The sequence below is a fragment of the Lepus europaeus genome, chromosome 5, assembly GCF_033115175.1.
Source record: "Lepus europaeus isolate LE1 chromosome 5, mLepTim1.pri, whole genome shotgun sequence".
Taxonomy (NCBI): Eukaryota; Metazoa; Chordata; class Mammalia; order Lagomorpha; family Leporidae; genus Lepus; species Lepus europaeus.
In genome coordinates, this window is record NC_084831.1 from 49,880,966 (window position 1) to 49,893,495 (window position 12,530).

General features: G+C 38.4%; 1 protein-coding gene across 12 annotated transcripts in view; it reads right to left on the reverse strand.

The window, feature by feature from the left end:
- OMA1 (OMA1 zinc metallopeptidase) overlaps window positions 1-12,530 on the reverse strand; it is a 79,818-nt gene that overhangs the window by 32,810 nt on the left and 34,478 nt on the right. The gene's annotated exons all lie outside the window — the stretch shown is intronic.

The window sequence follows — 12,530 nt, forward strand, 5'->3', positions numbered from 1 at the left end:
GCGGAGGATTAACCAAGTGAGACATAGCGCCAGCCCCCAACCACAATCTTAACTGCTACCCCAAACAGCAACCCCTAACTCTCTTCCTTTTTATTTTTTAAAATACACTTGAAAGGCAGAGAGAGAATATTCTATCTCCCATCTGCTGGTCTATTCCCCAGTGCCTACAATGGTTGGGACTGGGCCAGCCAAAGCTAGGAACTCAGTCCAAGTCTCCCACATGAGTGGCAGGAACCATTATCTGCTCTCTCCCAGCATTCACATTAGCAGGAAGCTGGAATCAGGAGTGGAGCTGGGACTCAAACCAAGGCACTCTGATATGAAATGCAGGTGTTCCAAGTAGCATCTTAACTACCACGCCAAAAACCTACTCCTGCTCCCAGTTTAGAACCACTAAAAGAAATGAGTTTTCTTTTCTAAACTTGAAAAGCAGACTCAAAAATAAAAATGGATGATTTAGTTGTAAATGACTGTAAAGTGTCAAAATATCTACAGTGACAAATGAACACACATACCCAACAAAATCAAATACTTAACATCTTCTTGCCAGCTGATAACTGAACAGCTAGTTATTCCATGTTTAACTCACACCTTTGTCCTACTAATTGTTATTAACTATATTAATCATTCAGATGATTTATATAACTTCAAATGACAAATTAGAACAATTCCAAAATAAATTCCAAATTTATTTTGTAAATATACAAAATAAACTCACAATCAATAAGCAGAGCAGAAATGGAGACAAGCTTTGGCAAGGTGAGCTGCTTACTCTGAAAGGAGCTCACGGGTAACTTGCTTTTGGTGAATTTTTCTATAACCTGTTGGGTCCTTGGCCTTGAAAGCTCATAAATCCAGTGGGAAAGTACATAACAAATAGATCTGTCTCTCTGGAACAGGTCCCATTACCCAAGCTCACAAGACTGACATAAAATCAGCACGCCAGCTTGCTAATTTCCAGAGCTATCCATAGCTGCAAAAACTGCAAAAACAGGCACAGGGCTTTTGTGTCTCAGGCCAGCACGTTCTCTCCCTTTTAGGCTAGCTACACAGGAAGCCAGACTATCATCAGAAGGTTGCCTATGAAGGAGAGAATTCAGGGAAGGAGAATTGCTTTATGTCACATGAATACTAAGTGGCAAGAAGCTAAGGGAGTGTGATGTATCAATGGCTCCCAAAAGAACATAAGCAACAGGAAAGAAATCAGTTCCAGGACAACCAAAAATAAGTCTTTGAGGTATCATTATGCTATTTTTCGGACTAGAAAATAGACTTGAGGTTACGTGATTTGCCTGAGGTCCTGTGGAGGACACAAAAGTTCAAACAGAACATGAAGCCCACACTAACCCCTCTACTAAAGTGTGAAGTCCTTAATACCGCCCACAAAGAAGCCGCTGCCTACCTTTCAGGTGTATCTTGGCATTGGTGCTCTGGAACTCTGTCCACACTTTAGTCATGGTAAATTCTTAATTCTTGGATGATGCTACTGCTTCTCTTGCTTTTGAGCACGCTGAACTCCCCCACTAACATCTTCACCAGGATAATTACTGTTTATCTTTCCAATCTCCACTTTAAATAGTCCTTTTGCATTCTAATCCCATTAGACAAAGTTAATCTCTGATATAATTTTCCATGAGATGAGTGTCTACTGTATGTCTCTAACATAATCAAACTTTCTTAAAACAATTTATTAAATGTCTCTGTATCTTCAATTTCTGACACCCATGAAGATATTAGGTATCCCTACAACCTGGCACATAGTAGGCTAGCAGTAAATATATGATGTTCACTTGGTAAGTGAAATCAACAGAACAGATCAGAGAAGAGCCAGGATCCAAGTCTGTAGGATCTGACATCTGGTTCTATTAACACAGAAACCGAAAGTCTGGAGGCCACTGCTGGCCAATGTCTGCTTAATCTTATCTTGAGAAAGTGACTCTCGCAGGCTATCAGAACTGCTTCTTATTTGTGGCAGGTTGGAAAATGGAAAGGAGGAGCATTTGACTAGAATCAACAAAAGCCATAATGAGGCTGGCACAGTTCAAAGATGATAGTGGAGCAGAAGGAAACATACTGAGATATATTTTAGGGACAGAACTGCCAGGACTTGGTGTAAAGGATAAAGAAGAGAGAATAACTAAGGAAGACTCTAGATTTTTTCCAAAAGTAACAAAAATAAGGTGGTAGATTTATTGAGAAAAGAAGAGCTAAGGGCCAACATTATGGCACACTTGGTTAACTACCGCCTGAAATGCCAGCATCCCACATCAGCACTAGTTCAAACCCCAGTGGCTCCACTCCTGATCCAGCTCCCCACTAATGCTCCTGGGAAGGCATCAGAGGATGGCCCAAATGCTTGGGCCCCTGCCACCCACATGGGAGAACTGGATGGAGTTCTGGCCTCCTGGCATTGGCCTGGCCAATTTGGGAAATGAACCAGCAGTTGAAATATTGATCTCTTTTTCCCCTCACTATAACTTTGCCTTTCAAAAAAAAGAAAAGAAAGAGGGCTAGCACTGTGGCATAATGGGTAAAGCCACCATCTGTAGTGCTGGCATTCCATATGGGTGCCAGTTCAAAACCTAGCTGCTCCACTTCTGATCCAGCTCCTTGCCTATGTGCCTCAGAAAAGCAGTGGAAGATGGCCCAAGTGCTTGGGCCCCTGCACCCATGTGGGAGAGTCAGATGAAGTTCTTGGCTCTAGCCTGGCCCAGTCCTGACTATTGCGGCCATTTGGGGAATGAACTGGCATATGGAAGATCTCTCTCTCTCTCTGCTTCTCCCTTCAGATAAATAAATAAATCTTTAAAAAAAAAAAAAAAAGGCCTGGGGGAAATAAAAGATTTAATATTGAATACATTAAGTTTGAGATATTTGTAAACTAAGGAAGAGGAAATAACAGGCAGATATTTGAATATAGAAAATTAAAAGACTAGAGCTGTAAGGACTTTAATTACATTGACTTCAGGAGATAAGTGCAATTACTGTCCCTATCCTACAGATGAGAAAAGTTGGGGCAGAAAAAGGATAAATAGTTTGCTCAAGTTCACAACTAATAGTCTCTGGCACTGCAGAGTCTCAAATTTGCAGCTTACACATTATCACTACACTTTATTGCTTCTTTGGCAATTGGTTGGCATTTCCATACCTCAGAAAGGTTAAATATTTGTTACACAGGAAAGAAGGGTTGAGGAATGAGGTTTATAATGGAGATTTAATAATAAAAGTTCCTTCCCAAGCCCCAAATAATGACAACCAGTTTTAAAGGATCTACCTGCATAGACACTTGAATGGCCACAGAGAAAAGGAATATATATTCCATGTGAAGGTTCCCCAAGGAGCAAACCAGCTCAATACCCTATAATCTTATAGCTAAACTCCCAACCTATGCAGAGAGCGCTCCTGATAAATTTGTTAGTTTCTGCTTATAAAATATGAATAGACAAAATCGTGAGTCACAAATTTGAGAACTTAACCTCTAGCCATAAAAGAGTAATGGGTAGCAAACTTGTCCTCCCACCATAAATAACCACATATAAAGTTGGACAAAATACACAAAGCAAATGTTTTCAGGTAATGGACGACAGGCAGGACAAGTCTGTGATCCTCAGAAAAGAGAAACACTGAAGATGATCCTGAGATTTGCCCCTGCTCTTTGCTTGGGCAGTTTCCTAACCATACCACAGGGTAACAGAACCCAAACACAGCATGGCAAGTGTCACCAAAGTTAGAGCTGGAAGGCAGGGTTCAAGGCTGAAAATTTGCAAAAGAGACAGAAATTTGTAGAGTAAGGTCCCAGAAAGAAGCAGGGCCTTAGAAATTGGTATGGAGGCTCCTTGAAATGGACTTTATTGAAACAAAAAGTGCTTTAGCTAGCAAAAAAAAAAAAAAAAAAACCCACAACAACACAAAACAACAAGCTGTTAAGAGGACACAGATGGAGAAAGCTATGCAAATGACATATTCAACATATGACTGTATCCACAGTATGTAAAGAACACTCTAAAGTCAGAAGGAAGAAAACAACAATCCAGTGATAATATGACCAAAGACTTGGACACGCAGTTAACCAAGGAAGAACACAGGTGACAAATAAGCACACAAAAATCATTTATAAGATTATAAAAGACTAACTCTTCCACAATGAAAAATCGATAACAACTAAGCCTAATGTATCAATAAATTATAAAATAAACATATTACTTAGAAATATAGAGGTAATAGCTACAAGAATTTAAGGTGATTGCCTCCAGAGTGTAAGGCAGGGCACTGTCTTCTTCAACTACAAGCTAATAATGCTATATGACTTTCTATTCTATAACAAAATGCTCAGCTACATACACACAATATAAATATTCCTTATAGGACGTATAGCTAATAGTCTCAAATGCTTCTAAGATATAGAACAAGGTAAAGATAGGAAAGTAAGCCTGGATATGACAGCATGGAGGCAGACAAGTTGATCCAGAAAAATGTAACTGTACTAGAGGGATGGCCAGAAACCAAACTGCAGCATGGCCTTTGAAATCATACACATTCAGGTTTGAATCCCAACTTTACCATCTGTACCTGCGAACAAGAAAGTAACTCAACTTATCTGGGCTTCACTCCTTACGTGTAAAATCGAGATAATCATCATCATAACTACTTCATGGAATTACTATAAGACAGATTAGGCAATGTGTGTGTGTGTATATATATATATATCATATGTATATGATATATATATATATGATAAGCACAATACAGGCTTATCATAAGTATTAAATGATAGATAATGGTGTTAATTATCCAAAAAGGTGGTTTCACAGAATAAATGGCTGTATAAATATAGTATTTGAGGCTTTTACATTGTTTTTTTTCTAGACACACAAAAATTCTTGTGTTTCATAGATGACATTTCTCTATCCTAAGTGTCTCCTATAACACAGATACTACCTGTATCACTATTTACCTATGACTTAAAATCTATTGCAATATCTCTTTCTTTTTTGAACTAAATAAACCATATTACCACAATCAGCAAAACATCACCTGATACACAACACAGCAATATAATATGCTTTAAAAAATGGAACCTTAGTTTTATCTATCCAGATATACACTTATTTTTTAAAAAAACTTCTATGTTATAAGTATCAAAGGAATACAAATATATTTATATTGTAATTTTATTCTACTTTTTTAAATACAAAAAACTGAACTTACCAAGTCACTCAAAAACACAAAATAAGAATTTGATTATTTAAATCTGCCTGGATATCAGAGTCAATCGGAAGCTCCTAAACACTTTCAGATTAGAGCTTCATCATTTATCCAACAATTCAGAATTTCCACACATGGAACCCAGATATGTATTTTTAAAAAATCTACGCAGTTGGGGCTGCCACTGTGGCACAGCAAGTTACACTGCTGCCTGTAAAGCCGGCATCCCAAGTAGGCTCTGGTTCAAGTCCAAGTTGTTCCACTTCCCACCCAGTTCCTTTTAAATGTGACCTGGGAAGGCAACAGAAGATGGCCCAGTTGCTTGGGTCTCTGCTACTCTCATGAGGGACCCAGATGAAGGTCCTGGATTTGGCCTGGTCTAGCCCCGACTGTTGCAGACATTTGGGGACTGAACTAGGGGATGGGAGATCTCTCTCTCGGTCTCTCCTTACCTAACTCTGCTTTCAAATAAGTAAACCTTAAAAAAAAAAAAATCTACCCAGCAAAACATAATAAAAGGCTATCTGCAAAAGAGAAAATAAAACAGCTAATAACAATGAGACAATATGTTCAACTCATTTTGAGGTAAAAATGCAAATTTCAGAAACCAAGGAGATAGTATTTTTTGTTCAAATTGACAAAAAAGATTGAAATGCTGATATGGACATAAAAAAATGACCATTCTTAAAAAAAAAAAAAGCAAAAACATTTATGGGGCAGCATTTTAGCGTAGCAGGTTAAAGCCACACAGCATGTAGTGCGTGCATCCCACATGGGCACCAGTTTGAGTACCGGCTGCTCCACCTCCCATCCAGTTCCTGGCTAATGCGCCTGGGAAAGTGGCTGAGGATAGCCAAGTCCTTGGGTCCCTGAACCCACAGGGGAGACCCAGAAGAAGCTCCTGACTCCTGGCTTCAGCCTGGCCCAGCCCCAGACACTGCAGTCATTTGGGGAGTAAACCAGTGGATGGAAGATCTCTGTCTCTCCTTCTCTCTCTGTAATTAAAAAACATTATATATATATATATATATATATATATATATATATATACACACACACACATACACACACATACCCACATATATATACACACACACACACACACATACACATACATTTATTTATTTGATAGGCAAAGTGACAAAGAGAGAAAGACACAATGAGAGAGAAATCTCCTATCTGTTGGTTCACTCCCCAGATCAGTCCACAATATCCAGGGCTGGGTGAGGCTGAAGCCGGGAGCCAGGAACTCCATATGGTTCTCTCACACGGGTGGCAAGACCCCAAGTACTTGGGCCATCATGTCGTGCCTCCCAGGCTCCTTAGCAGGAGCTGGACTAGTAACAGAGGACCCAGTTCTCCCATATGGGATGCAGGCATCTCAGGCAGCAACCAAACCCGCTGGACCACAATGCCTACCTTTTGTATGTCTTCTTTTGAGAAATCTGTATTCAAAGCTTTTGTTTAATTTTAAATCTGTTTGGCTTGTTTTCTTGCTATTGAGTTGTTTGAGCTCCTTGTATAATTTCAATAGTAATCTTTTATTGGAAGTATGGCCTAACTGGCTGTGCCACAACACCAGCCCACCCAAAGAGGGCATTCTTATATGGTGTTGGTAAGACCTGCTATTAACATTTTGAAATACTTTTAAAAATAAAAATGAAAATCCCAGCAATCCTATTTATTATCTATCCTATAATTATAAAATCTCGAGGATCATAGGGATATAAGTAAAGAGATGCCATTTTCACAATTATTTATAATACCAAAAAAATGCAGAAATAATCCAAATGTTCTTTAATAGGTAAATAATTAAATGAATTATTCCTATTATAGGATGTTAGATAGCTATTAATAAGACTAAGCTAGGGACTACTTTTTCTAACAGCAACAGAATGCTTTGTAACAAAGCAAAGTTTTGGCTAAAGGGAAATTAGAAAAGGTGGATATAATAAAGACTATGAAAAGGTTCTGTGAGTTACTAAGTCAGCGGCTACTGGACAAGCCAAAAGTCCCAGCAAAAAAAGAAAAATTCAGGTGAAGCTGACCTGTGTGTTGCTCTTCCCATCAAGTAATTTTCTGAACTTTAAGCAATGAGGAGCAAGAGACTGAAAATACATAATAGTTGGGGCCAGCATTGTTGTGTAGCAAGTGAAGCCACCACTTGCGATGCTGGCATCCCATGTGGGAGTGCTAATTCAAGTCTCAGCTGCTGTATTTTTTTTTTTTAAAGATGTATGTATTTATTTGAAAGGCAGAGTTACAGAGAGGCAGAGACAGAAAGAGAGAGAGGTCTTCCATCGGCTGGTTCACTCGCCAAGTAGCTGCAACAGCTGGAGCTGCGCCGATCTGAAGCCAGGAGTCAGGAGCTTCTTCAGGTCTCCCATGGAGTGCAGGGGCCCAAGGACTTGGGCCATCTTCTACTGCTTTCCCAGGCCACAGCAGAGAGCTGGATCAGAAGCGGAGCAGCCACTGGCACTGTAGGCGGCAGCTTTACCCACTAACACCACAGCCCTGGCCCCTCAGCCACACCATTTCTGACGTAGCTTCCTGCTAATACATCTGAGAGGGAAATGGATCAAAAAGCAAGAACCTGGTATATACTGTCTACAAGATGTGTAAACACAAATTTCAAATAGCTTGAAAAAAAATGGGAAGAAAAAGATGTACCAAGTCAACAGCAAGAAAGCTGGAGTGGCTATCTTAATGCAACACCAAACAAAAAAGACATCGAGACACAAAAGTACTACTAGAGACAAAGAGGACTACTTCCCTCAATTTACCTACCGTGATAAATGAATTCAGTAAGAGGATAAAAGAAATCCCAAATTTGTATGCAACTAACACAAAGCTTTAAAATATATGAAGCAAAAACTAACAGAACTGACAGGAAAATCACACAAATTGACAATTAAAGTTAGAGATTTCAAAACTCCTGTCTCACTAACAGACAAGTAGAAAAAGATTTGAAGGCTGCAGATCGGTATAACACTATAACCAGCTGAACCTAATCAGTACCTAAGGATACACTTAACAACTATGGAATACCTGTTTTTCTCAAGCGATGGGACATTCACCAAGACAGAATAAATGCTATTCTTGCAATCCAGCTCTGGGCTTATGCACTTTGGAAAGCAGTGGAAGATGACTCAAGTACTTGGGCCCCTGCCACTCATGTGGGAGACCTAATTAGAGTTCCAGGCTCCTGGCTCTGGCCAAGCCCAGCCCCAGCTGTTTCAGCCACTTGGCGAGTAAACCAGCAGATAGAAGATCTCTTTCTCTCTGTCTGTCTCTGTCTCTCTCTCCCTGTCATTGTCTTTCAAATAAGTAAAACAAATCTTAAAAAAAAAAAAAAAAGGCAAACAATTCAATTTAAAAATGTGCATGTATCTTTTAAACAATTCACAACAGGAAGATAGATGATTGGGCAAACTCACATATAAAAATATGCTCCACATAATTATTCAACAAAAAATGTAAATTAGACCCATGATTGGACTAAATATTCTTTGCCAAAAGGCAAAGAATAAAAAAAGAACCTACTATGTTGTGTTTAAAAGAGATATACCAATGAAGACTCAAAGTTGGAAAATAAGAAGTTGGATCTGAACCATGAAAACAGCAACCAAAAGAAAGCTGGGATAATAATACTGATTAAGGGGAAAGTGGACATTAGGCAAGAAGCATTACTACACACAAAGAAGGATTTTATATTGATAACAAAATCCATCTACCAGGAAGATCTCACAGTCCTGGATATATAGCTAAAAAGTTTTAAGATACACAAAGCAAAAATTGATAAAACTAAAAGGAGAAACTCAGAAATTCACAATCATAATGAAAGAGTGACACACTTCTCTCAATAACTAGAAAAAGGTGGGAAAATTCAACAAGGATAACAGAAGACCTGAAACAATAAAATTAACGAACTTGACAAAACTGACGTAAGTAGAACACTGCACTTACAATGACAGAATCCCCTTTCAAGGGCATACCATTTTAACAAATGACCACAAGCTCAGTCATAAAGCAAGGTCTAACGATTTTCAAATAATTTTAACCACTCTGTATATTTTCCAATCAGACTATCCTCAAATATTCAAAAAATTCAAGCAATACACTTCTAAATAACATGAGTCAGAGAAAAAACAGTGTAAACAAGAATATAAACCAAAGGAAAAAAAATAACATTAACACTTGTGACATGACAAGGATGTTCTCAGAGGAAGTACATAGCCTTACATGAAAACTTACATTAGAAACAAGGCTTAAAATCAGAGCTATAAGTACCCATCTTAAGACCTTAAGAAAAAGAGGTACGTATGAAAGCCAAAGGAAGCACGCAGAACAAATCAGTAAAGATAAGCACAGCAACTGACAAAATAGGAAATATGAGAGAACATAAGCAAAGCCCACAAGATAAATATCATCAATATTAGTAACAAAGAGAACATTTAAAAGAAATCTATAAAATGCATAGATATCCTTCAGCTATTAAAAATAAGTGTATAAAAACAACTTTAGGTTAATAATCTTGAAAATTTAAACAAAATAAATTCCTAGAAAAACAAAACTATTTATACTGACACAAGAAACAGAAAAATCTGGCCGGCGCCGTGGCTTAACAGGCTAATCCTCCGCCTTGCGGCGCCAGCACCCCAGGTTCTAGTCCTGGTTGGGGCGCTGGATTCTATCCCGGTTGCCCCTCTTCCAGGCCAGCTCTCTGCTATGGCCAGGGAAGGCAGTGGAGGATGGCCCAAGTCCTTGGGCCCTGCACTCCATGGGAGACCAGGAGAAGCACCTGGCTCCTGGCTTCGGATCAGCGGGATGTGCCGGCCGCAGCAGCCATTGAAGGGTGAACCAATGGAAAAGGAAGACCTTTCTCTCTGTCTCTCTCTCTCACTGTCCACTCTGCCTGTCAAAAAAAAAAAAATCTAAATAGTTCTATATATATATATATATATATATATTAAAGGGACTGAACCTACAATTAAAGATAAGCCTACAAAGAAATTGTTGGCTTTACCCATGAATTCTCCAAACATTTAAAAAATAAGTATCACTAATTTTACCTAAACTCTTCTAGAGAAGATAAAGATGAAGAATATTTGTCTACTCATTTTATGAGGCTAGCATAACCCTGATACAAAACCTGACAAGACATTGTAAGAAACTTCCAGACCCCAATCTCCTAAGAATATAGATATAAACATTCTGAATTAAACATTAGCAAACCAAATCTAGCAATACATTAAATGATAATATAATTGACAATACTGGATTATTTCCAAAAGTAAATATTTGACTTATTTAAAAAAATCAATTTGCCATATCAACAGATGAAAGGGAAAAATCATAAAATAATCTTATGTATAATTTAAAAAAATCCTTTAGGATGTTAGAAATATATGGAAAATTCATCTACCTAAAAAAAATCTCACAGCAAACAACAAAATTGATTGTGAAATACTGAATGCTTTCTTTCTCCTAAGATCAGGAAGAAACAACTTAGCTCAATACCAATTTTTGTACTGAAGTTCCTGGCTATTGAAATATGGGGGGGGGGGGGGAAGTACTGTGTACAGACTGGAAAGGAAGAAACAAAGGTTCTGGATATAAAGTCAGTCATAAAAATCCTACTGCCATATATATAAGCAACTAATTTTTAAAATGACACCATATCACAAAAAAACAAAAATATCACTCAACAATAAATTCAACAAAAGGTATGTAAGTGCTATATACAAAAAAAAAACTTCAAGGCCGGCACCGCGGCTCACTAGACTAATCTTCCACCTGCGGTGCCGGCACCCTGGTTTCTAGTCCCGGTTGGGGTGCCGGTTCTGTCCTGGTTGCTCCTCTTCCAGTCCAGCTCTCTGCTGTGGCCTGGGAAGGCAGTGGAGGATGGCCCAAGTGCTTGGGCCCTGCACCCTCATGGGAGACCAGGAGGAAGCACCTGGCTCCTGGCTTCGGATCGGCATTGCCATAGCAGCCATTTGGGGGGTGAACCAACGGAAGGAAGACCTTTCTCTCTGTCTCTCTCAATGTCTAACTCTGCCTGTCAGGAAAAAAAAAAAAAACTTCAAAAATATTGAGAAAAATTAAAGGATCATTAAATAGACAAACACATCACATTCGTAGATGGAAAGACAGTAAACTGTCCCTAAATCGATGTATAAATGCAATGTAGTCCACTCAAAACCCCAGGCATATTTTTGAATAGGTGTGTAATTTAATAAGCTGATTTTAAAATTCATATGGAAATGTAAAGATTCAGAAACAGCCAAATCAGTCTTTCAGAACAGCAACACAGGAGGATAGACGCTATCAGACATCAACACTTACTACAGAGCTACAGAGACATGCAGTATTGGCTAAGGTAACACTGGAACGAAACAGTGAATACAGAAATGGACTATGCTATACACTCTGGCCTTCATGGCAAAGAGACACTGAGGGGTGGTACAGAAAAGACCATTCTTTTCAATACATGATACTGTACTTATTCACGATCTATCCACATGCAAAAAACATTATCTGGACTGCTACTGCATACTCTATATAAAAAAGTAAAACACTACAGCTTCTTGGAAATACAGCAGGAAAATTTCACCAAAACACAGAAAATCTGACAGACTGTAATACATTACAATTGGGAAATTCTTCATACAGCTCAGCTATGGTCTCTCATCTGAGAACCTTTTAATGTATGCAGTCTGATAATTCACTTAATTCTACTTATTTAACATGCAAGGAATCACTTTTGCTTTTGTGGCTGAGTAATGTCTTGATTTATGAAATTAAATCCATAAAATTTACAATGAGAAATTCAAATAATACTGATTTTTAATAATTAATAACTGCTAGAAACTCAACAAAGAACCAAATAAAATTTGGATTTAATAGTGAAGTGGCACTGTTTATATTCATTTTTTAAAAATGTAGTTTCACTTCCAATGTTAAACACTGCTAATAATACTCAGTTATCACACAAGATTAGAAACAGCAGCCAGGTGTGAAGTGCCTAGCTAAACAGATAAGAACAAAGCCAATTTAAATAAAGTCCTAGGGTTTCTCTCTTTGGCTAGCAAAAAAAAAAAAAAAAAAAGCCATCTGCTGTAACAAACCAACCTGAATGACTATGCTTCTATCATTTCTTTAAACTCAGTTGTTGTCTTTGCCACAATAGACTCAACCTCTCTCCAGGGGGAGGGAACAGCTACACATCATCTTACTTAATCAGACACACAAGGGAGAGGAACAAAATAAAAACAGCATAGCCTTTCCTGAGGACAAAAGTGGATGGGGAAGCCATCACATATTCA